The following is a 27,248-nucleotide window of genomic DNA, read 5'->3' as shown; positions in this document are numbered from 1 at the left end:
AAGGCGGGAGGAGTGCAGAAGGAGGGGGAAGGAAGGGAGGAAAACATCCTCGGTGAGTGTTAGGAAAAGGGCACACCATAAACAAAGGTTTCCAAAAGCTCTAATTCCCTTAAAGACCCAGTCATTTTAAATCACTTCCAGAATAAATTATTTTAAATTTTTAAAAAGAGTCAGACTCCCCAGCCTGGCAATGCAGGGTCCAGTGGTGAGAAGGAGGCCTGACTCTAAGCAAGGGGGTGGGGCCTATTTGGATGCTTCAAGCCAAAAAGCATTTTTGTGGCCTCATAATTTCTGAAAGCTCTTGGCAAGGTGAAATGGCTTCTGGTCCAGTCTCCTGCGAAGACTTCATCTTTGCCTGTACCTCAGGTCCACCTCATGTACCTAACACAGGCCAAGCTATCTGTTGGGCCTCAGTTTCCCCATTTGTAAAATCCAGTCACTCTATAATCCAAACCTAACACTGTGTCTCTCTTACATTCATTTCTCAGAATTTCTTTCTACCCATCCCCCTCAATCCCCAAGACATTAATGATAACTATTATGATGATGATAACAGCAATTATTATTATACTAGCTACCACATATTGAAGCACTGTTTATTTCATCTTCACAACTGTTATATATGGTAGATCTATGACCTTTATTTTACCTGGAGGAAACTGAAGTTCAGAGAGTTATGTACCTTCCCCAAAGAAACACAGCTAATAAAGGGAAAAGCTGGAATTTGATCTCAGACATGTCTCAGTCCAAAGCCCACACTCCCACCTCTATCCACAACCCTAGCAGGTCCTGGCAGGGCCCATGTTTACCAAACACAAACACAGATTCCCTCCCTAGTGTGAACGGCAGGGAGGAAAGAGGAGAGGGAATGTTTGTGGTCGGAACATCCTTATTGTCTGCCCAGCCTCCTGGTTTCTTGTTGGTTTTTGTGTTTGTTTGTTTTCTGATAAAGGTTTCTCTCACACACATACAGCATTTTAGGAGATGCCCCCACCCCCACACCAATTCCATAGGGACATTGCAATGATCCGCATACAGGACAGTGGTCCCACTAGATTACAAAGGAGCTGAGAAATTCCTGTTGCCTGGTAACGCTGTAGCTCTTGTAACATCGCAATGTATTACTCAGGTGTTTGTGGCGATGCTGGTGTACCCAGACCTACGGCACTGTCAGTGCCATGAAAGTACACCACCAAGAATTACAGTGCCATCTAGGCTCCTGTAAGCACACTCTGTGATGTACGCTAATGCCCAAGGCCACATTTCTCAGAACATACCCCTGGCATGACTGTAGTTCTGATGGAATCACCAATCACAGCCCTCCACAGGGGGCTTACGTGTGGCCTAGGTTATGTGACTCATGCCCCTGCCACTTAATATAGTATACCATAGGCTGGCCACAACCATTAGTGATTGGTTCAAGAGTGGACATGTGACCAAAGAGAGCCAATCAGAGCCCTCCCTTGGTCAGAAGTCCACAGAGAGGAGCTTTCTAGAGCTGCTGAGCTGAGATGATAGAAGCGTAGTCTCCGGTGACCTTGCCCCACTGCCACCCCAGGCATGAAAGCTTGCTGCCCTCCTTCCTCCCGGCAGTCTCTGCCACCCCCTGTGCTTCCTGCCCATCCCCTGGCTGCCCCACTCTTACTCATGTGAAAGCATAGATGTGACCTCTTCAGGCAGCTTCCTTGACCCCCTCCCCCAATGGTGTTAGGCCCCGTATATGATATTGTTGCTTTGTCAGTCTCAAGGCTCTTTTCCGGTATCAGAAAACCCTTCCTCCTTGGAAGAACACATTCCATGGAGTTCATGTGGGGCTACCCTGAGTCCCCTCACCGCACCCCCCGCCATAGGTGAGCCCAGCTACCCCGAGGTGACTGCAGCCACAGGTGACTCCAGCCTGGCTGTCACTGAGCTGAGCATCACCGAGACCCTACTAGTCTCTAAGAGCCACAGGCCTGTTTGCTTCACTGATCTGACCTCAGCACCTGACACAGGTAGATAACCTATGGGCTATCAATACATACATTTTGAATAGCTAAAAGCAGAGAACTTAAAAACTGCTTTCAAATTTGACCAAACAAAAAATAGTGAAGTTCCTGCCACCCAACATTCTTATTTTGGTCACAGAGGGCCAAATTTCAATGGAGAGTGACCGAGGTCGCAATCCTAGCTTTGCCAGCTAAGAACTCAGTGGTCTTGGAAAAGTGGTCTTGGAAAAGCCTCTTCAAGGCTCAGTTTTCTCGTTTGTAAAATAGGATTTAAAAATGAACCTACCTGGTTGGGTTGACGTGAGGGATAAACGAGATTATATGTGCAAAGTGCTTCGAGCAGGGGCTGGCCCACAGTGTGAGTCAGTCAGTACACGTCAGCCGCCTCTGAGATCGTATTTAAACTAAAGACAGAGTGAATGGATGGCGGGCACTGCAGGGAGCAGGTGGCACCCTCTACAGATTCACCTGCGCAGAGCTGGATAAGGGGACACTTTGCAGAGGAGCAGACAGGGCTAAGAGAACCAACGAGGTTTGCTGGCGCACCCATGAACCAGCCACAGCAGAGAGCTGGTACCACCCGTAGACCTAACAGGGCAACGGCTGGGAGGTATTAACAGAGCTTGGTAAATGCTGGCTCTGTAGAAGTGAGGCCCCTCACAGGCAGCCATTGCAAGGAGCATGGTGAGGCAGAGCAGGGAGAATAAATGTTTTGGCTTCTGTCTCCTCTCACCCTCAAGCTCCGGCTGCTGCCTCCCACTGGCCAAACCCAACAGTGGGCACTGAGCAGGGCCGAGGAGGATGAATACGGAACAATTAACATGGTCCATAAACCAGTCTTGGGATGGATTTCAAAGAAGGGCCAGAGGTACTGTGTGTGTCTCTGGATAGTTACTGAGTTATTAGCACCGAAGAGGAGAATTAAGGAGGAAAAATGAAACTGTATTGTAGGGTAGTGATTGGTGAGGATATTTTAAGCAGCACGGGACTGTGATATTTTTTCCATTGGTTTCTAGAGAGTGAGAGGGGGTGGGGAGGGAGAGAGAAAGAGATAGGAGAGAGAAGCATCAATGTGAGAGCGGCACACTGATTGGCTGCCTCCTACTCACCTCCTGACTCGGGTGGGGACTGGACCTGCAACCCAGGTACATGCCCTTGACTGGGCATGTAGCCTGCAAGCCTCCAGTGCACAGGCTGACTCTCTAACCACTGAGCACACCAGCCAGGGAACATTTTCCTTTTTTTTTTTTTTTTTTTTTTATAAGTGGGGTATCTGTTGAGGTGGTAGGCGGGCCAGGGCAGCTAACTGCTGGCCACATCTTACCTGTCTGCCATGTTTTACCTGTTTTTTGTTTTGCTTTGTCTTGTTTTGTTTTTCGAGTAAGCTGGAAGGATGGGAGCACAGGTGGGCTTGGGGTGTATTACTCACCCTGGGAAATTGGCAAGCATTCACATCAGCCTCCAACTGAGAATCTCCCTGAATTTTGGATTCAAGTCCTGCCAATTGCCTCCCACCTTCACAAGGTCTGTCCAATTGGAAGGAGTTTCAGAATGTGTCTTTTTCTTCACAGCTGCCTCCACAGCCCTGTGGTCCCTCTTCCTTTTCAGAGGAGTTGACAACTGGACATCTGTTGACCATCAGAAAGTGGACCCTGAGCCCGGTGGGCATGGCTCAGTGGTTGAATGTCGACCTATGAACCAGGAGGTCATGGTTGATTCCCAGTCAGGGCACATGCCCAGGTTGCGGGCTCGATCCCCAGTGTGGAGTGTGCAGGAAACAGCTGATCAATGATTCTTTCTTATCGTTGATGTTTCTATCTTTCTCTCCCTCTTCCTTCCTCTCTGAAAGCAATAAAAATATATTTTTTTAAAAAGAAAGAAAGGGAACCCCACCAGGCACTGGGAACTAAATAGGCAAGAAAAGATAACCTTTTCAACCTCAACTCAGCTAGCCAGGAATTTCCCATGGTGCCTTAAGGAGCATCATTTGGCCACATCCTCTACCCGTTCTACATCTAAGCATTGACCTGGACTGAAACTGCTACAATGCAAGACAGAGGGATGCCTGCTAATTATTTCTATTTTGTGGCCTTTGAAATGCTTGCTTCTCCCATACTCTTCCCATGGGATCTGATTTAGTGCTGTGCTTTAATTACCTAAAAATTCTGAACCATTGGTGGTGTTTCTTCAGGTAGTGTGGTTGTTCCTGAAAGGGATGACTGAAAATAAGGCTACTTTTAGGAGAGGAAACTGGCTCGCTCTCTCCCTGTCAAATCTGATTAGCTTTTTCCACAGATCAAAATGCAGCACTGAACAGACCAGAACCCCGTTGCTCGGTGCCCATCTGGGACCTGAAGTCCTGCTGAGAGAGGATCTCTGCCTGGTGGTTAAGAACATGAACTCTAGAGTCAGAAAGACCAGCTGTGTGACCTTGGGAAGCTTTCTAACCGGTAACACGGGGACCCCTGGTCCTCCTAGTTGGTGTCCTCGATATCCTGGCTGCTATGCTCCTGAAAGCAGAGCCTAAGTCATGAACTCACGGGCAGGTAACTTACTGGAAAGTGATCCCATTGTGCTAAACATATTTTATCTCAGTCACTTTCTTAACAGTCCTCTGAGGTGCTCCCTGTTCTTATACCCATTTTACAGAAGCAGAAACTGAGGCTTAGAGGAGTTTGATAAGTTGTCTGGCACAACTTAGTCCATCTATAGGTAATCTATGTGTTAGGTGCTGAGGTCAGAAGCAGGAGTGAACAAGTGAGGAAGAAAAAAAAGCCATTTTTATGAATATATCAAGGTCTCTACCATAGGGAACAAGGTCTTGATTTTGCAGGGCATCCTGAGAAGTAACCAGAAGGCCTCCTGGAACTGTGTCCCTGGGGACTGGGAAGCTGGATATTTATTCAGTGGCTCCCAGTGTCCCTGGCTTAAGTCCCTGCACTTCTAGACAGAGCTTGGGTGCCACCTAGCAGGCTCGAGGTGCATGGGAGAGGAGCCCGGGACAAATGCAGGAATACAGCAGTGAGGCCTTGAGTCTGTCACCATAAGGCAGGTGAGAGTCCACAGGGAACTGTCCACCGCGGCTGAGGCTGAAACCAGAACTGACCAGAGCAGCAGTGAACCGGCGCCACGGTACCTATGACATCTACCTGGAATCTTTCTAAAAAAATCGACGAGATGGCGATTTATCCTGGGAGATAACGGCAGCTCCAAGTGGGAGTGTGGAGTGACTTGCTAATTCCACAGATACTAACTGGGCAGCTCAAAATAACAATGAGTTTCCTTTCATGTGCCAACCCTCATCAACTTGAGCCTGTGTGGCAAAGATTCTGAGACACCATTTGAGCTCAGTGGGAAGGAGTGTGGGGAAGGATTATTGATGTCTGCCCTGAGAACGGAATGGGCTGTAGTAGCACACAGGCTGCTAAATTTGTATGGCTGCGATTTAGAATACATTGTCTCCTTCTTCAAGTCTTCCATTTCACACCTAGAGGTTAAATGTCCTCATCTGTAAAACGAGGATATTATACTTGACCTTGCTTCACAGGAAGAGGCTGAAATCATAAAGTGCTTTGGAAAGTTATGGATATAATACATAAATGGAGGACTTCTCAGCCAACTCCCTGCTTCCCCGGGAGGTGGGAGGAGCTCTTGGGAGTAAGATGGTTTCTAAGCAGACAAACCTGGTTTTCTCCTTGTTATTTAAGTGCACTGAACAAGACTGATTGATGGCTAAGGCAGTGGTCGGCAAACTGTGGCTCGTGAGCCACGGTTTGCCACTGTTGACTAATGAGTTTGTCGACCACTGGGCTAGGGGACCCTTATGTGATAATCATAGGCAATAAGTTGTTTGTTTGTTTTTTAAATATATTTTTATTGATTTCAGAGAGGAAGGGAGAGGGAGAGAGAGAGAAACATCAATGATGAGAGAGCTGCCTCCTGCACGCGCCACACTGGGGATCAAGCCCACAACCTGGGCATGTGCCCTGAATGGGAATCGAACCGTGACCTCCTAGATCATAGGTTGACACTCAACCACTGAGCCACACTGGCCAGGCAATTAGTTTCTTTTTTCTGCCCATCCAACCTTTACCAGTTTTCATGGTAAAAAATTTCCTGTGGACCCCACACACATTCAGTCCACCTGGTTTGGGTCCATCTCTTTCCAAAGATGGGGCTTTAATTGGTCTAAGCCAGAGAAGTCAGCAAACTACCACCCATGGGTTAGTCTGCTGCTTTTGTAAGTAACGTTTTATTCAAACACAGCTATGCCCATCTATAATAATAAAAGTGTAACATGCTAATTAGTCCGGATGACCTTCCAGAGGAAGCTGGGGCTGCAGCCGCGGGATCGGGGCAGCCACCGCGGCTGTGAGGGAGGGATCGAGGCAGCCACCGCGGCTGTGAAGGCCTACTCTTGCACGAATTTCATGCATTGGGCCTCTAGTTCATTTATAGATGGCAAATGACATTCTTCATGCAATAACAGCAGACTTGATCATTGTAACAGAGATCATATTGTTCATAGCCTAACATATTTACAATCTTGCCTGCCAAGAAAAGGTTTGCCAATCCTGAGTCTAAGCTAACCTGCCTACCCATCCCCTGGGTACTACAATCAGTTCATAGATAAAATTTGACCCAAATCAAGCCAGTGAAGCTTAAAGCTCTCTTTCCTGCTGGACATGAAGCTGAGAGAATGTGTGGGCTGGAGCCCCTGCAGCCATTTTGCAGTAATGAGAAAAGACTCACCTCTCTGACCTCAAAGATCAAGTAGAGGAGGCAAGACATACATAACTGAAAGCATAGAAGAACATAAATATGTAACACAGCAGCCAACCACAGCCTGGAGTTCAAGGGTTTTCCTCAGAGGGGGTGTCACATCCCCTGGCTGGGAGAGTAATGGGGCACATGCTGTGTACCAACCGCTATGCTAAACATATTTTATCTCAGTTAATTTCCTAACAGTCTTCTGAGGTGCTCCCTGTTCTTATACCCATTTTACAGAGGCAGAAACTGAGGCTTAGATGAGTTTGATAAGTTGTCTGGCACATGACAGTGATCTGAACCAAGTTCACTGCCACTGACCCTCAACAAGGTCCCTTCCTTTCCCAACCTGGCACCTTTGTTAGGTTGGCCCTTCCTTAATGTGTGAAGGAAGTTGTGGAAATCCCCACTACTCTATTGCTTCTCTTCTACTCCCCTCTCTGTGCTCTGGGGCTCTTGTTATCATAGGGGGCCAAGTAATGACATTCTGTAACCTGGCCACATCCTGGGCCTTATGTGGGAATTCCTGCACTTAAGAAGATTGTCTGGTAAGTCCCAGCTGGGAGAGGGGCCAGAGGTATCCCAGCATCCCCAGGGGTTCAGAAGGCACCTCCACTGCCCTTTGCTGGGCCATCATACCCAGAACAAAATCAGGTTCCTTACCATGGCCCACCATGGCCTTGCTTCTGCCCAACTGTCTGGCCCCATCCTACCCCACACTGCCCGTCACCCTTGGGCAACAGCCACACTGGCCTCCTTCCTTCTCTCCCACACTCCACACATCAGATGAGAGCTGAGCTACACAGCTATAGCTCAGGACTTGCTCCGTTGCTTTGGCTACAAGTAGCTTTTATCCCTTGCCACAGAATTTCCTCTTCAGTTCATCTTCACCTCGAAGTTTCTATTCAACATCTCTGTGAACAGTGCATGAGGATGCTCCACCCCTGGAAGTCAGACCCATGAAACTCTGTCCTGTTTCCCTCCCTCCCTGTAGAGTTCCTTCCTCCTTCCCCATTCTGGGTCCTAAGTCCCGGCAGAGGGCTCTGTCCCAGGCTCCCCAAGGAGCAGTGGTGTCCACTCAGAAGCCCAACCGGAGTGGACCAGATCCTTCCTGCCTGGAGATTACTTAGACCCACGCCTTAACTTTTGCTCCAAGTTCATAGTCAATAGAAAGCACTTGTAATTCTGCGGCTTTTCTTATAGGCATGTAGCCTCCCATTGGGCAGGCTCACAGCTCCAGCTGATACAGGTGATTAAGGGGCTGGAGAAGCAAGGAATCACACCCAGAAAGCCCCACCTGATAGAGGAAGCAAGGGAGGGGCTGGCTTTGTTCATTCCCAGCATCCTCCATGCCTGTCTCTCAAATATGAACTCTGTCATCTCTCTCCATAATATACATGACTGTTAACATTTAAATTTAGAGAAAATGAAAAGGTCCCCTTAATCCCACTTCCCACAGATATCTGTAGTTACCAATGTGATGTATTTTAAAGGCTTTTTATAGAGAAATAAATGTCTAGTACATATGTTATTTTGTCACCTACATTTACCACTTCAGTATAAGACAGGCATCTCTCCCTGACAATATAAACATACCAAACCTCATTTTCCTGAATAGTTTTGCCCAAATAGTCCATTGTTTGGATACACTATAATTTATTTACCCCATTCCTAGTAAGGCATTAAGGTTGTTTCCACTGTTTCAATGTTATAAACAACACAGCAATGAACATCTTGATCCGTATGTCTTTGTATCCTTGTCCTGCTTTTTTGTTTGTAGTGTTGCTTGGTTTTGAGTCTGTTCTTGGAAATGTGATTGCTAGGTCAAAGGGGCTCACCCATTTAAGGCTTTGTTACATATTGTTCAGTCCTCTAAATCTATTTCTCAATTTGTCACCCCACTAGCAGAGCGTGAAAACGCCAGTTTTTCCACACCCTTGGCTTACAAATAAATGAGATTGGTAGATTAACATGAAGTCTACTCTAGACAAGTAGGTGCAAGCATGGACACCCATCCTAAAAGACTCAGGTGCCAGGTCGCCCATTCCAGGGTCAGTAACATGCCAGTCTCATGCATGAGGGAAAAGGCTGGCGAGGAAAGGCTCCATGCGCTCGCTCGCTCGCTTTCTCTCTCCCCTCTCTGGTCTCCTTTCTCCCCTCCTCCCTCCCTCATGCTCTCTCTTTCCTTTTCTTTCTTCCTACCAAATTACTTCACTCCTCTTGCCTCAGTTTCACCATCTGTAAAATGGAGATAACAGGAGTACCTACCTCACAGTGCTGTGGGTAGGAATCAATGAGATCATGGCTGTAACGCCTTCCAGCCATCCTCCTCCTCCCCGCACCCCCACCCCCCACACACACCTTTCACACGGGGAGACTGAGGCTCAGAAGGATGAGTCACCAGTCACAGGCTGTGCTTTAGGAAGAGGGTCAAGCCGGAATGTCAGAAGCCAGCTCCTGCCTGCCTATTCCCACGCTCGGCATGGAACCTGAAGACGTCCCAGAGGAGGAGCCAGGCTGTGTGCACAGCCAGCCTAAGGCTCTTGTCCCGAGGCCTCCAGTTTCTCCAGTAATGAGGCCACTTGGAAGCCGTTAGCGCAGATGGGAACCAGCCAACAACAGGTGAAAGGCCGTTCAACCTATCAGCACTACCTTCAGCTTTAACACGCTCCTGGCTTCCTCTCCCGGTTTCCAGGGGCCCCACATGCACCTGCCAGCAAATGAGCAGCGGCCCGAGGGGTGACTTGGGTCTCCCCCACTCCTATCTGGCTGCCATGTCCTCCCATTTCCTGGAGACCCCTGGGAGAACAGTTTCTCCAGGTTAATATGTGGTGCTAATGAGGGGTAGCCGGTGGGAAAAGGCAAGCTCTACTTGATCCGGGGCTTGGAATGGAGCCAGGGTCTCTCTGGCCGTAGATTCCATCTCTCCCTCTCCAGGTTAGTGTGCCGTGCGGGGAGATTAAGATGTATAGTCTGCAAATGGATTAACCTTTTCCAGGCCTCTTTAATGAGGCCTCCTATAATAGGGCCATTTCTCTTTCTTATGTGTGTGTACACATTCACACACATATGCACACACGTATTTCTTAACATAATCCATATGGAAATAAAACTCTCTCCCTTGCTCTATTTTTTTAAGTGGACTCCATAATGGGCAACGCTTTTTTCCTTCAAATGAAAATCCACGGTTCAACAGCATGCATTTCCCATAAATGAAGAAGGTAGTTTCAGCCAACTAGCGAGGCCCCTCTGAAAGCTCAGCTTTATGGGTAGCAAGTAATCCATCCACTGGACCGACAGTTCCCAAGGGTCGGGGGAGCCAGCACAAGGTACAGTAAAGTCCCCAAGACACATACTCAGTCCTGTGACTCTCTCAGGATGGTCTTAGGCTCTACAGCAGCGGTTCTCAACCTGTGGGTCGCCTAAGACCATCGGAAAACACAGATATTTACATTACGATTCATAACAGTAGCAAAATTACAGTTATGAAGTAGCAACGAAAATAATTTTATGGTTGGGGTCACCACAACATGAGGAACTGTATTAAAGGGTCGCGGCATTAGAAAGGTTGAGAACCACTGGTCTAAAGGGAGAAAATTCTAGCCTCTGATACTGCCCTGTACCTTCCAGCTTTAAAATGTACAAGGGGATCCCTAGTCAGTTGCTAAGTGGTTAGAGCATTGGCCCTCAGATCAAAGGGTCGAGGGTTCGATTCCCAGTCAAGGGCATGCACCTCGGTTGCAGGTTTGATCCGCAGCCCCAGTCAGGGATCTGCAGGAGGCAGCTAGTCGATGTGTCTCTCTCACATCGATCTTTCTTTCTCTCTCTCTTCCCCCAATCCTCCTCCCTCCCTCCCATTCTCTCTAAAGATCAATGGAAAAAAATATGCTCCGGTGAAAACTTAAGTAAATAATTAAATAAATAAAATGTATATGGGGAAAGAGACAGAGAACAGATTGGCAGTTTCCAGAAGCAGGGGGGTGGGGAGGAGGAGGAGGGGTTGGTGAAAGAGGTGAAGGTGGTCACAATATACTAAGTTCCAGTTGTAAGATGATTAAGTCCTGGGGATGTAAAGTACAGTGTGGTGACCATAGTTAACAATACTGTATTCTGTATTTGACAAGATCAGGCACCTTCAGGGTGATATGGTCACAAACTGTATTGTCTATTTCAAAGTTGCTGAGAGAGTAAATCTTAGAAGTTCTCATCACACACAAAAAATTCTATAACTATGTATGGTGATGGATGTTAACTAGGCGCATTGTGGTAATCACCTGGCAATATATACAAATACCAAATAATTATGTTGTGCACCTGAAACTAATATAATGTTGTATGTCAATTGAAAAAAAAATTTTAAGTTGCTTAAACCACACAAGCTGACCTAATTCAGTGGTTGGCAAACCACAGCTCGCGAGCCATATGCGGCTCTCGAGCCGCGGTTTGCCGCTCTGTTGACTAATGAGTTTGCCGACCACTGACCTAATTCAATAAGAAATGAAATCCTAAAAAAATGTATATGGGGAAGAAAATTTAAAAAGATTCCAAAGTTGACCTTCTAGTCTTTGACTTCTCAATTGGCATCACAATAAACCATGTTAGGGCTAAGGATAGGAACCCTCTACAGATTTAAGCTCTTTCAACTACATCTGGGTCAGTGTTCTTTCTGACTTTAAGTTTCCCGAAGAGTAGGGGCATTCTCAAGCCTACCTCAGGTACGAGTGTCTGATCAAGATGGCCAGTGATGAGCAGTTGCTCAAAATTGAATTGTGTAACCACAAGATAATAAAACTTGAAATTACTTGAAGTATTTTTAAAAACCTTGACCACTTAAAAATTTAAAGGCGTACACCCCATTAACCATTTGTACACCATAAGCATCTATAGATGAAAGTGGTGGACCTTTTTTAATCAAATTCAAAATATTGTGGCAGTTAACTAGTTAACTTGAGTCAAATTGAAAATCAAAACCAACCATTACCACAAGGAAAATAACAATGGGAATACTGCATATTTTTTAAATTTCAAGGGAAGTGACCAAAGCTGTAATCAGAAGCGCAGTCATAGTATTAATGCTACCATGACTGCATTTAAAAGGGTACAAATAATGAGGTGAGCATCAACTCAGAAAGTTAGAAACAACCAACCAAAGAAAAATTCAAAGAACTATTAACAAAGAGAAAAGCAAAAATACATGAATTTAGATTTCAAAAATCCAAAGCAAAGATACAAAACTCTAAAAGATCTAATTGGGGTGAAGGGGGGAGAAGATACACATAATTAGGAGGAAGAAGGTTGGTGGAATAATCACAGAGATGGAAATGATTAAAATAGCAAAGCCTCACCCAGCCGGTGTGTCTCAGTGGTTGAGCATCAACCTATGAACCAATAGGTCACGGTTTGATTCCCAGTCAAGGCACATGTCCAGGTTGCAGGCTCGATCACTGTGTGGGGTGTACAGGATGCAGCCAATCAATGATTATCTCTCATCATTGATGTTTCTATCTCTCTCTCCTTCTCCCTTCCTCTCTGAAATTAATAAAAATATTTTATTATAAATAGCAAAGCCTCTTGATCGTGTGCAAAAATGTCTCAATAATGGATATTATGAGCTGGGTTGTGTCCTCCAAAATTCATATGCTGAAGTCTAAGCCCCAGTACCTCGGCATGTGATCAGTATATGGGGACAGTCTTTAAAAGAGGTGATTACTAGTAAGTTAACATTAGGTAATTAGGGTGGGCTCTAATCCAGTATAACTGTTGTCATTATAAGAAGGAATTAAGATAGACACACACAGAGAAAACCATCTGAAGAGACAGGGAGAAGACGGCCATCTACAAACTATGGAGAGAGGCCTCAGAAGAAACGAACCCTGCTGACACCTTGATTTTGCACTTCTAGCCTCCAGAACTGTGAGAAAATAAATGTCTGTTGTGTAAGCCCCCCAGGCTGCAGCACTTTGTTATGGCAGCCCTAGAAAATTAATACATTGGGCATGTTGTTAATTTGTTAGGTGAAAAAAGATTAAGTTAGAAAGGAGTACATGAGATATAAGTTTTGTGTAATTAAATCATGTAACCAGTATGTATCCAGGGTGTGTGTGTGCGTGTGTGTGTGTGTGTGTGTGTGTGTGTGTTAGAGAAAGTATACAACTACAAAGGAAAATGTTTGCAACATTAAAGGCCAAAATGTTCACAGTGGCTCTTTCTAGATGGTAGAATTACAGGTGATTTGAGGGAGTGAGGGTATGGTTTATTATCCTTGCTAGTCAATACTGCTTTTTCCGTAAAATGCTAGAAGATCTACTCGAGCTCATTTAATCCTCACAATCACCCCACGAGGTGGGAACCCTTATTGTCTCCAGCATTTTCTAGATAAGAAAACTGAAGCACAAAGAGATTCAGTGACTTGCCCAAGATTACGAAACTTGCACATGGTGGAGCCAGACCTCCAAACCAGGATGGTCTGGCTTCATGTCCATGGCCTTCACCACAAAGCTGCTCTGCTCTCTACAGATGTCTGATCAATTCACTGCTTTACTGAGCATTTATCTGAACACATTTGGCTTTGTGAGTGACTTAATACAAGCATACCAGTACACACACACACACACACATACACACACACATTCAGGCCCGTTTAGCTATGCTTCGTGGTTCAGCAAATTACTTGAGTCCTTTCCATTTGAGGTTCATAATGTAATTGGATTCAAGACCCCATACCTGGCAGGGTGAACCCCTCCCATAAATACACAGAGAGACCTCAGAAGCTCCACTGGCCGAAGAGAAAGTACACACCTACAAAGGAAAATGTTTGCAACATTCCAAGGGAGTGACCCTGATGCACTTGCCCAGGGGGCAGGGTAAGCAATCCATCCATATTTTATAAGGTTGTTTAATGGAGCCTTCTTTTGGGGGTTATGTATTTTTAAAGACCACAGAGCTTAGATGGATGAGACACTACTCTGATTCTCCTCTGAAAGCCAGGGAGCAGGGGGCAGCCAGCCCTTCTGGGGCCGAGGAGGGACAGGGAAGAGTCGCAAATGGACAAGTGCCCATCAGCAGGGAACTGGTCAAATAAATTATGTTCAACCCCATAATGGAATGTGTGCAGCTATTAGGAAGAAGGAACTAGTGCCAGGGGCCCTGTTGAGGAAGGGTGTCCATGACATGCTGGTAAGGAGGTACGGCGAGCCCAGACCACTAGAGAGAATATGTTCCTACATGGCAAGGCTGGGGAGCCTTTTTTCCGCCAAGGGCCATTTGGATATTTATAACATCATTTGTGGGCCATACAAATTATCAACTTAAAAACCACCTGCTATATTTGGTCAAATATTTCATTAACGCACCCCTAATGCCTTGTCAGGGCCAGACCAAATGATTTCTTGGGCTTTATAAGACCCGCAGACCGGATGTTCCCCACCCTGCCATATGGTGACAGAAAATTGTTGGGGGGGAATGCATATGTGTGTGTGCCTGTGTGCACGTGTAATAATGACTAAGAACATGGGCCCTGGTGGAGCAGAGTTCACATCCCAGCTCCACTAACTACTAGCTGTGTGACCTTGGTTTTCTTAATCTTTCTGAGCCTCGGCTGTTTCACCTATAAAATAAGGAGAAGCTCTAGTGCCCATCCCATCCACAATATGGTGTGAGGGTAAAATGAGAGAATGCAGGGACAGCATTTTCTCTTGCTTGACACACCTTAAGCACTCAGAAAGCACTTCTTGTTGTTGTGATATAGAAGAAGTCCATAAGGAAACCTGGCAAAGATGATGATAAGACAAGATAAGACAGATGCTCATTTCATCTTTCATAGAAATTCTTTAAGGTGAGTACTAATAGATCCCCTCTCTGGAAATGGCAGCTGAGGCTCAAAGAGGTGAACACACTTGCTCAAGGGCACACAGCTCATAGAAACAAAGCCAAAATTTGATTCTAAGTCTACCTGGCCACAGCAATGACCTGTGTACTCTGTCAGAGTGAAAGGGGATAGATCCTTACCATGGCTAATTAAATACCTAAATGCCCTCCCCAATCTAAATAATACCAAAGATGAGGGCAAAGTATTTCCTATTTGTGATCTTCCTTGAAATTTTTGCAAAAGCCCAAGTTCAGTGTTTCCTGAATTGTTTCTGGGATAGCATCCTGCTTTATGTGTGGATGATAGGTGCTTTATAAGAAAAGAGTTTCTAGACATAATAACTTTAGGGAGTTCTAGGTTAAATTAACTTTATTTAGTATGCTCCTTATTGCAAGAGTTGTCAGAGCCTTTGGTATGCCAAGTATATTTGATTCCCCAAGACTATTGAGAACGGCATTGCCCAAACTTATATGATCACAGAACCCTTTACTTATGAAGCATATCCCAGAACAGAATTCACTTTGGGAAATGCTATCCTGAAACAAACATGCCTTCTTTTTCCTTGCTTGCCTTTCCAAGCACATTAAAAACAATAGGACAGTTAAAATATGTTTAAATCTAAGTCCACAAGAAAAATTATCCAGGTCTCTCCCGAAATCATCCTTGTGCCTTCCAAAATGCCCAGGATCCTTAGATATATAGCTGGAGATAAGACAACTCCAATATAAGATGACCTCACATATAAGGTCAGCCCATGCTTTTCCCAATGGGAAAATCTAAAAATAATATTTAAAAATTATACATTTATATATATGTGTATGTATATGTACACACACACACACACACACACACACACACATATATACTTGAGTTTACAAAATTTTAGGGACTAGATGAAGGAGTCACATGCTTACTTATCATATATAATTTATTAAGTTTGACATATTTTTAAAATGTAAAATAACGTTAATGCAGAAAATCCTCTTCCTCCCACTCACACATATCTTGAAACAACTCCATGCAAACTCTCTGCCTGCATCTTTGTCCTAAGAAAGCCACCCTCGGTGCCACCTCACATGGCACTCCAGTGCCTGTCACGTCCCTTTCTGCCTCGGTTGTTTGGAAAGGCAGCCATTTTTAACCGGTGCATTGTGCTGGTCACTGGATGGTTAGCCCAGGACACTCACACCACAGGGCCAGGGGAACAGTGTGTCTCTCCCGCATTCACCCTGTGGGTGTCTATTTGTGATCTCCACATTGCAGCTCCAGCTGACTCTAAAGTGAGCTTTGGAGGCTTGTGTACATGACCTCGAACATGGGCAGCTCTGAATCACAGCCTCCTGGCATTATGGGTAAGTCTCTTTGGTTCTGACAAGTGAACGCTGGATTCTGCAGAGACCTAGCTTTGAAGTTCAAATCATTCCCAGCTAGAGCTTTGCTAGTCTAAACAAAACAATGACGGGAGTGCCTCTAACCTATGGGAGACCTTCCAGGAACCTGAGGATTCCCAACTCTCCCTCCTGCGGGATAAGGGAGGGGCCCCTCGTATCATAGTTGGGCATGTGCAGTGTGTGTAAAGGAAAGACCTCTCTTCCCAGAGGATGTCTGTGCTCAGTCGGCAGTGAGTGGGTTAAGCACAGCTTTGCACTTCGGCTCGGGAAGCAGTCAGACCTGGCGTGGCACAGACCTCCTTATGCCCGGGACCAGGAAGAGTGAGGGCAAGGAAGGAAGAATTATTGACCTAGGAGAGCACTCAATTGCAACCTCATGAGTAAATGGGCCATTTATCCCCGGTCCAGAGCTCCTTGAAAAGGTGACCGTCCATCAATCCCTCCTCTGAGCTGCCCCTTGATGAGCTGTTCTATCAATGGGCTAATTTAGCTGATTACAGAGGAATTTGAGAGGAATGGGCCGCCAGGGCCTGGGTCTCAGCCAGCGATGCATTAAGTTCACCAGTGTCTCCATCACCCCCCCACTTGGGACCGATAGGGGAGTCTTATTCCTGAAAACATGGCCCATCTGATGGGCTTTCGTTAAACTCAGCTCCAGCTTATCAGGTGCTAGGTGGAAAACCTCCTGCTAAAGGGCATGGACTGTTCTGTCCTCTGAGTCCTTGGTGGGGAAGGATGGCCTCTGGGACCAGTGCCAAGCTATTCTCAGCTGCCAGTCAGCAGCATGTCAACGCCCAGCCCCAGTGGATGGGAGGGCAGGAAGAGATTTCGTAGAGGCCCAGGTTAGGCTGCCATTGCTCCTTTGCCCCCATCTGACTTTTTACAGCACGAAAGGCTTGGGAAATGCCCCCACCCTCCTCCAACAAAGCTTACGTGTAACTGAAACAGATGAAAAAAACACGTTGGAGCTCTCCCCACTCCTTCCAAAAGGAATTGCCTTCATGATCTCCTCCAATAGCTTCTAACCGTTCCTATAATTCCCATTTTTTTGGATCAGAGTACTGCCCTTTCCAGTTATCCCACTTAAAGCATTTAGTTGTTAGCCATTCACACTTTAGAATGAATTAGTCTGTTTATTCTACTTAAGGTTCTGGTAACTGGACAATCAAGAATAAATTCAGAGGTCTATACAGAGGAAAGAATGGCTGAAAGATACTACATCGAAGATGACAAAGACATTCAATTCTCTGCACAGTTGGAACACAGCAAGTTTTAACAGGGAAAAAGGGGGAATGTACTAAAAGAGGAAGAAAGAGGGCCCAGGCAACAAACTTGTTACATTCCCAGTTTGACTGAGAGGGATCCCAAAGGCAGAAAAACATGCACCTTCCAGCTCAAAACCCTATTTAAAGGAATAGGAACACGGGCTTATATAGGTGGTTATCAAGTACCTAGCATATCAGTCATTTCCATTGAGGTGGATCTGAAAACAACCCTACCCCTTCTAGTGGACTTCTCTATCAGGACTGCATTGGTACCTAAGTAATCCCACTTGTTTATTTCTCCAGCTTAAACCCCAAGGCCATTTGTATTAAGCAAAATATTTTAATTACAAGTGACAGAAATCAAATTGAAACCAGCCTGAGCAAAAGAGCCACTTTGTTGGCTCATGTAGCTTTAAAATTTATAAGATGGATTTCAGGCATGGCTAGTTCCAGAGGCTCAAATGATGTCAGCAACTTCTTTCCAGCTTTCAGCTCTTCTCCTCTCCATTCATTGACCTCAGTGCTATACAGGTTCGCCACATGGTGTAGCTTCCACCAGGACCCAGACACACATTCTGCCAGCTTAAAAACTGCTGGAAAGACAATAGCTGAGAGCTCCAGCAAAAGTCCCAGGACTGATTCTCACTGAACCCATTTGTGTATTGCACCCATCCCTCAACCAATCACTGGGGCCCAAGGATGGACTGCTCAAATGGCCAGACTAAGTCCCACGCCTAGCTCTAAATCTGATGGGTTCAGCCCCATCCCAACCACAAGACCTATGAGTGGAGAGGGGTGATCCTCCAAAGAGAAATCAGGAGGCTGCTTCCAGATGAAGAAGGGAGGGATTCTAGGAAGGGAAAAACTGGCTTCCCATAAGGCTCATAAATAGATCAGTACAATAAATCTTTTGGCATTCCCACATGGAAATTGTAGATCCCAGTGGAAATACATACAAACAGGACAAATTTCAATGCCCCCATAAGACCTCATCAAGACAGGTTACTCCCCCTGTAAGTTTTACCTCATTTCCTAATACTCTGAAATCTGCTGATTTCCAATTTGGTTGGCTCATCGGTGCTTAAATGGCATAGCGACGACCAACTGCTAATGAGAAGAGGCTTGACCTCAGAGGAAATATGTAGAGTTAAGTTGAGAAAGATGGATATCTTTCTTCATTTTAAGGAAGAGTAATTTTAGCCAACCAAATGCCCTCTCTAAGACTCTCACTCGACTCAACCCATCAAGGACCAGCAGCGAAGAACTTCTTCAGAATCAGAGCTGTGTTACCTGGGGCTAGTGAAATAACGTCTCTGAACTTCAGTTTCCTCAACCATAAAAAGAGGCTAAATAACCTCTGCCATATAGAATGTTCCAAGGGTTAGAATAATCTCACATTCAACATTAACTGAGCATCCATGCTTGCCTGGCACAGTGCTAGGCACTAAGGATTATCAAAGAAACAAAATTAACAAAATTCTCTGCCACAATGGAGCTTATACCCTAGCAGGGGAAATAGACATTAAGACATAAATTATTTTGAGTGTAAAAGGTAAGGTCTATGACGTTGGGGAAGTATAACAAAGTATTATAAACTAGGGGCCCAGTGCACGAATTCGTGCGCCTTGAAAGGAACTGTGGGCTGTGAGGCTGCAGTGGGCACAGGGGCAGGTCTCAGCCCATCATCTGTGCCCCTGCCTGGCCCCTCCCACCGCAGCCCCCGGTCCCGTCTGCCCGCAGCCCCGCTCCCACCACCGCCCCTCCCACACACTGACAGCGTGGAGCGATTGGGGCCAGAACTGTCAGTGGGTGTGAGTGGCGGGTGCTGCCCCGATTGCCCCTCAGGAGCAGGGGGAGGTGGAGAAGCCATCAGGGGCAATCAGGGTTGGCAGCCACCGCTCACACCCACTGACGGCACCGAGCAATCGAGGCCGACACCAGGCACCAGCAGCAGGTGCGAGCAGCAGCTCCAGCACTGGCAGCGGGTGCTAGCACTGGGCAGGACCATGATGCGCAGGAGCAAAGGGTTTTCAGTAACCACCAGAGGCTCACCCCAATGACAGCAACCGGTGCCCCACCTTGGTCTGCACCCCCGCTCACCTGCTCCACTATCCCGCCGTGGCCGATGCCCACCATGTGCTGCATGTGCCCCCTGGTGGTCAGCACACGTCATAGCGACCCGTTGTTCGGCCCTTCGGTCTATTTGCATATTAGGGTTTTACATATATATATATACATACACACACACACACACACACACACACACACACATATAGATGAGCAGCAGTTATGGAGGAGAGAAACGTTTTAATATTAAATAAAAAGGTCGGGGTGAGTCTCACTGAGAATGAGATAATTGAGCAGAGTCGTGAAGAAGGTGAGTGAGGGAGTGACAGAGAAGGTGGGGAAGAGTGTTCAAGTCAGAAAGGACAGTCAGTGCAATGGTCCTGTAGCGGGCATGTGCCTGATATCATCAAACAGCACAGAAGCTACTGTGGCTACAGAAGAGTGGACAAGGAGATGGACAGAGAAGAAACAGGGTTCAGATCCTATAGGGACTTTTGGGCACTCCAAGGACATGTGCATATCAAGTGGTTAGAGCAGCTTGGCCCCAGAAGATTCCGAGAGGTAGAAGGGGGCAGGAAAGATGATGGTGAACATGGTGCTGCTGACGGTGCTGATGTTGATGGCGATGATGACAGAGATGTGACATGATGGGGTACCCCACACTCCAGCAAAAGCATCCAGGCAAGCACAGACACACTCTCGCCTTTCGGAGCTGCTCTGAGGATTTCCAAATTAACACAAGCAATTTGCACTTTGAACCCATGCTGAGAAAATTGCTCTGTAAACACGGGGTGTTTCCTGCCATCACAAGTCTTTATCATGTGCCTGACACCATTATCACCAAGAGGTCACCAGGTGGCACTCATTAGCAGGGCTAACACTTGCTCTGTGCCTGCCTCCCTGTCCGTCACTTCCTCCTGCTATCAGCAGAAATGCCCTGAATCTAACCAACTGCCCCACGGATAGTGCATTCCCCTCTCGTGGCCTTTTGCGCAAACTAAGTGGGCCATAGCCTAGGCCAGTGGTCGGCAAACTCATTAGTCAACAGAGCCAAGTATCAACAGTACAACGATTGAAATTTCTTTTGAGAGCCAAATTTTTTAAACTTAAACTTCTTCTAACGCCACTTCTTCAAAATAGACTCGCCCAGGCCGTGGTATTTTGTGGAAGAGCCACACTCAAGGGGCCAAAGAGCCGCGTGTGGCTCGCGAGCCGCAGTTTGCCGACCACACACAGCTCTTTGGCCCCTTGAGTGTGGCTCTTCCACAAAATACCACGGCCTGGGAGAGTCTATTTTGAAGAAGTGGCGTTAGAAGAAGTTTAAGTTTAAAAAATTTGGCTCTCAAAAGAAATTTCAATCGTTGTACTGTTGATACTTGGCTCTGTTGACTAATGAGTTTGCCGACCACTGGCCCTGGGCGATATGTGGGCTGTGGGTCCAAGTTACCTGAATATTATTAACAGCAACTGACAAGGCTCCAGGCTATCAGTATTGACATCATCAGACCAGCACTTGCCCCATTGGCTCTTGACTGCGGGAAGCTATTCCAAAGTGTAATAATTCTTCTCAGGTGGCTACCGCCCCAGCTGACTGGCTCTTCCACCCCGTATTTCCCGAGGAGCTTCTCGAACACCTCAGCACCTAGACAAACCCATGGAGATAGCCTCTGAGGATGTGCCCTCCCATGACCTCTGATCTGGCTACATGGGCTCCTCCCTTCACCTCAATTCATTTTCCAAATTCCTTGCAGCAGGAAGGTTTTTTTCTGGAATTGAAGTCTGACACTATCAAACTATTCAATGTCTTCTGAATAGCCTCATGAAGGTCCAGACTCCTTAGAACACCAACAAAGCTCAGCCTGCCTGGGCTTCCGCCTCCATCTCCGTCGTTATGTCCCCCTAACCTCCCCAGCCAGGTAGTGACCTCGAGAGCTACTGCACAACCAGTTCCCCACTGCCCATGCTGTTCCCTCAGCCGGGCCAGCTCCCAGGTGTCCTTCAACCTAGCCTCCTCCACCTTGTCCAGCATTCTTTGTAGACACCCCTGGCCAGGAGCTCCTGCCATGTGGGCCCAGGCACCCTGTCCATTACCCCACTGCAGCTCTAACTACCCATGTTATGTTGTGCCTTCATGTGTCTGTCGCACCTGTTGAATGTGATGCCTCATTCACCTTGGTCTCTACCTCTGAGGAAGGGTCTACACGTGGCACATGCTCAATAACTATTCAGCACTTGAACAGGAGAACCAGTTGCGTGTTTAGCCATGTACCATCCTCGCCTTATGCCCTGAAGCTGCCGCAGATCGACAGTCCACAGCACACTGCAGCAAATGGTTTGGCACCCCTGGGTTCAGACCTCTGCTCCACCTCTCATCAGCTGTGACCTTAGGTAACTCGACCTTTCTGGTTCCAGTTCTCCCATCTCTAAAAGGGGGTTAGCACTTGCCACTCATTACGGGTAGGGTGAGGATTAAATAAGATATTCCAGTGTGTGGCCAATTAGTGTTTATAACCAATATTCTTATGTGCTCCACAATCAATTAAGTGGTCCCCATTTCCACAAAGTTAGCAATGTTTGTCTATTTGTTCATTGATGTATCCCTGGTGACTATGACAGTGCCTGGCTCATAGTAGGTGCTCAACAAACCTTTGTGAAATTAATGAATAAGCTGGTCTTACTAGACTGAGGGAGACACTCCCTGTGTTCCTAGAATCTTTGGCATCTCCACCTGTAGGATTCTCAAGATATCATTTTCCCATTCCCAGAGGTACTGATTTGGAGGGTGTGGGGGGCCCAGAACCCTGCATTTGAATGGACTCCCGGTGATCACCCTGTTCTACATCAGTTCAGGAACCTCAGCCTTGGATGATTCACGTCTCCATTACCCTCCCCCTTTCCTCTGCTCATCCCCTTTCTAAACGAGGTCACCTGAGAGCCCAACCTGAGGATCAGTAAGGATCATCACGCGGGGGCTAATATTATTTTCGTGAGGCTCAGAGACCAGCGGAGGCTTTTAAGTGAACACTTGGTAACAGAACAATCAAGTTAAAAGATCAGTGTGACGCAGAGCATGAAATAGGCAAGTATCGTGGCCAATTGATTTGGACCACACTGATTGGTCTGGGAAATGAATTCCATTTTCGGGACCGAATGGAAGCCCATGTGATAAATCACTGCCGCTCGACGATTAATAAAGGAAACAGGCCTGATTAGGAATTCAGAGCGCTGGACCCGCTGCGGATTTATAGACCCAGAGGTCTTGCCAAAGGGGTTTCAAGACGTCCCACCTGTTAATTGTCATTTAAGAAGATAAACCCTGAGCTTCTGGCAGAGACTGCAGGGCAGAGCCCAGCCCTGCTCAGGTGGTTAGCCAGATGCCACGAAACAGACTCCTCCGAATGTTTCCAACCCTCCCCGAAAATGGACCAGCCATGTGACCCCTGACAAAACACTCTGTGGATGTAGACCTAGATTCCTTCTGCATAAATAAAATAAAATAAAACAAAATAAAACAAAATAAAAACGAAGCAAAAGCAATGGGGTGGGGGTGGGGGTTAATGAAACCCAATGGATGCAAATGAGCCCCATCCGCTCTCGGAGGCTGCACACCTGCCAGGAAAGGCTTCCAGTGAATGCCGAGGCGTGGGTGCCCAAGAGCATCTTTTTAAAAATTATTTTTATTTAAAAATTCAATATTATATTATTTTCAGGTGTACGCCATAGTGGTTAGACATTTATATCACTTATACAGGATCTCCCTGTAAGCCTAGCAGCCATCTGGCACCACACCTAGTTATCACCATCCCATTGACTATATTCCCTGTGCTGTGCTTTACATCCCACGGCTATGCTGTAGCTGCCCATTTGTACTTCTCTCACCCAGCCCCCCAACTTTGGAATTCCTGACCAGCCAAAGGCTGTCTATTCAGGATGAAAAAGATAGTAAACTTGTGAAGCCAGAGGAGAGGACCACGGGACAATTTGCTGAGACAGAACCAACTCCTGTTATTCGGTGAAATGTCCCACTTTGGGATCGGTATTTGCAAATGTGTGCTCTGCAAATAGGGAGTCATGCTATTTTAGCATTCTGCTTCATAATGGTTTTGATGCTGATGGTTTCAAATTCAGCAAAACCTGGAAGTCAGGATGGCATTGGTAATGAAGAGAAGGATAAAAATTAATATTACAATAGCCAAGATATGGAAACAACCCAATAGGTGAGTGGATAAAGAAGAGGGGGTGCATATATATAATGGACTACTACTCAGACATTAAAAAGAATGAGCTCTTGCCATTTGCAACAACATGGATGAACCTTCAGGATATTATGGTAAGTGAAATAAGCCAGACCGAGAACGACAAATACCATATGATTTCACTTACATGTGGAATCTAAAGGACAAAACAGAAACCAATTCACAGACACAGAGAACAAACTGGTGGTTGCCAGATGGGAGGGGTGTGGGAGGGATGGGTGAACAAGGTGAAAGGGATTAAGTACAAATTGCCAGGGTGGTTTTTTTTTCTTTGCCAGTTATTTTTAAAAAGTCGCGGGATGTAAAGTACAGCACAGGGAATATAGTGAGTAATATTGTAATAACTACGTATGGTGCCGGGTGGGTACTGGAAATATCAGGGGGATCACTTCACTTCATAAGTTATATAAATGTCTAACCACCAGGAAGTACACCTGAAAGTAATGTAATATTGTATGTCAACTGTAATTGAAAAGTAATTTTTAAAATTTTAAAATGACGAGGAAGAGGAGCATATGGGGAGTTTTGAAGCAGATCTGTCCTGCTTCTTGGCCTCCTGGTGCTCAGTTTGTAAAATGCCATGACGTTTACACTTAGCCGTGTCTACTATATTCATACTGATATGTACGCTTCAATGAAACGTTAGAGACACTGAAAACCACAGCCAAGGCTGTTGGAACCCAGTGAGTGAACTTAATTATTCTACAGCACCGACAGATCGCTTACGAAAAAATAACAATTAGAAAGCCTTGCGTATAGTTTGTATTCATTCATTTAATAACCCCTTATGCCTACTCTGTTTATTTTACAATCTGCTGTACCTTCTTCAGGGAGCTGATGTGGAAATTCGTTTTGTTGACTGGTGTCTCATCTGTCTCATGCAACCTCATGAGAGCAGGGGCCTTGTCCTTGCCACCGTATTATTCCCAGAGCTAGTAAGTGTCTGGCACATAGTAAATGCTCAATGAATATTCGTTGGTTTCCCAAATGAAAGAAATCAAGGTCATGCCCTGAGTTCTGTAGTTTCCAGACGCAATCCTGTATTGCAGCATTTGATCACAGGGTCATTTTAAGCCAGTAAAAAAAAATTACTGAGCACCTTGAGGTTTTGTGATTGTAGCAATGAGCAAAACTCCAACAGTCCAGTGCAAACTCCCTGCCTCTGGGAGCTTAGAGTTTAAAAAGTGGACTTGTAAGGGGAGACCAATATTTATCCAGTTGGACACCATTTATTCACATCTTATGTTATCATTCATAGGTATCAAGTGATAAGACGTGTGAAGGAGGGAAAATAAAGTGCTGCTGGAGACCAGGGAGAGTGCAATTAGAAGTGAGACAAAGCACAGGCAACAAAAGCAAAACAAATAGACAAGTGGGACTAAAAAGCCTCTGCACAGCAAAGGAAGTAATCAAAAAGTGAAAAGGCACCCCACGGAAGGGGAGAAATTATTTGCAAACCATATATCTGATAAAGGGTTACTATCAAAGTACATAAGGAACTCCTGCCGCTCGATAGCAAAAAACAACCTGATTAGAAAATGGGCAAAGAGCCTGAGTAGACACTTCTCCAAAGAAGGCATACAGATGGCCCACAGGTTTATGAAAAGATACTCAAACATCACTAGTCAGCAGGGACATGCAAATCAAAACCACAGTCAGAGATCAGCTCGCACCTGTTAGGATGGCTATTATTAAAAAGACAAGAGATACGTGTTGGCGAGGATGTGGAGAAAAGGGACCCCTTGTGCAATGTTGGTGGGAATGTAAATTGGTGCAGCCACTATGAAAAACAGTATGGAGGGTCCTCAGAAAATTGAAAGTAGAAGTGCCATGTAATCCAGCAATTCCACTTCTGAGTGTGTATCTGAAAGAGATGAAATCAGGATCCCAAATAGATAGCTGCCCTCCCATGATCATCGCATCCTTATTCACAACAGCCAAGACATGGACGAACCTAAATGTCCATCGCAGATGAATGGATAAAAAACAGATGACATATACGTACAGTGGGATATTATTTAGCCTTAAAAAAAAAAAAAAAGGAAATCCTGCCATTTGTGACAAGGATGAACCTGGAGGACACTGTGCTAAGTGAACTCAGCCGGATGCAGAGAAACAAATGCCACATGATCTCACTGATGTCAAGAACCTAAAACAGTCAGTCATAGCAGAGAGCAGAATGGAGGCTACAGGGGCTGGAGAGATGGGAAACAAGATGCTGGTGGTCCAAGGGTCCCAAGTTCCCACTATGCAAGAGGACTCAGTCCTAGGAGCTACTGCACGGCCTAACAACTGTAGTTAACAACACGCACTGTACACTTACCATTCTGCTGAAGGACAGATCTTACGGTAAGGACTCTTACCACAAAATAATTAATTAATTAAATAAAAGAAACAGGGTCAGAGGAAACATTTGGGAGTGATGGAGATGTTTATGGCACTGAGTATGGTGACAGTTTCATGGGTGCGTATATATCTCCAAACGTATCAAGTTGTACTATAAGTATGCACTTCTTCGTATATGCCAATTATACTTCAATGAAGTGGGGTTTTTTTGTGTTGTTGTTTTTTAAAGTGAGACAGCCCAGCCAGCATGGCTCAGTAGTTGAGTGTCCACCTATGAACCAGGAGGTCATGGTTCAATTTCCAGTCAGTGCACGTGCCCAGGTTGTGGGATGGATCCCCAGTGTGAAGCATGCAGGAGGCAGCTAATCAATGATTCCCTCTCATCACTCATGTTTCTCTCTCTTCCTCTCCCTTCCTCTCTGAAGTCAATGAAAAAAAAATTTTAAAAAAAAAGTGAGAGAAAAAAGTGGTTGCTCACTGCAGTACTCACCTTGATGATGGAATTAGAATAGACATCACAGACTAGCTTCTGAGAACCCAAGCATCCTTCCACCTAGAAGCTCTCCTGTATTCCCCTGATGTTCCTATCATAAGCACGTTTACCTGGAGTTAGCCTGAGTAAGTCAGAATCTCTTAAAAATAAGCATTATAGACTGAACTGTGTCTCTCTTCTCTGCCCCCAAATTCCTATATTGAAACCCGAACCCCACAACGTATATTTGGAAATGAGGCCTTTAAGGAAGTAATTAAGTTACATGCGATCATAAGTATGGGGCTCTAACCCTATAGTGCTGGTGTCTCCAGAGCTCTCCATGCATTCACACAGAGGAAAGGCCATGTGAGGACACAGTGAGAAGGTGTCACCTGTGCACCAAGGAGAGAGGTCTCACTAGGAACCAACCCTACTGGTACCTTAATCTTGGACTTCTAGCCTCCAGAACTAGGAGAAAGTACATTTCCATTGTTTACGCCCTCCAATTTTGGGTATTCTGTTAGGCAGCCTGAGCAGATTAATATACCAATTGTAAGTGGGTCTGTGGCTTTCAATTAATTTCACAGATTAGCTGGGACTCTACTAATACCTACAGACCACAGAGGTCTTCAAGGGAGCAGCTTTATCAGCCCAGCCACAGTCACTCACCATCAGTATATTAGTAGATGACCTATAATTCCTGCCATGTCAGGGTGATCAGAAGGGATTCTGGAAGTCGTTCAAACATTGTCCTTGTAAACTTTCTTCTGGGCTGTTCATTCATCTGAAAACATTGAGCACCAACCATGCACCCGGTGCTTTGCCAGAC

This window comes from Plecotus auritus (assembly GCF_963455305.1).
Source record: "Plecotus auritus genome assembly, chromosome: 13".
Lineage (NCBI taxonomy): Eukaryota > Metazoa > Chordata > Mammalia > Chiroptera > Vespertilionidae > Plecotus > Plecotus auritus.
Note: the sequence above shows the minus strand (reverse complement) of the source record.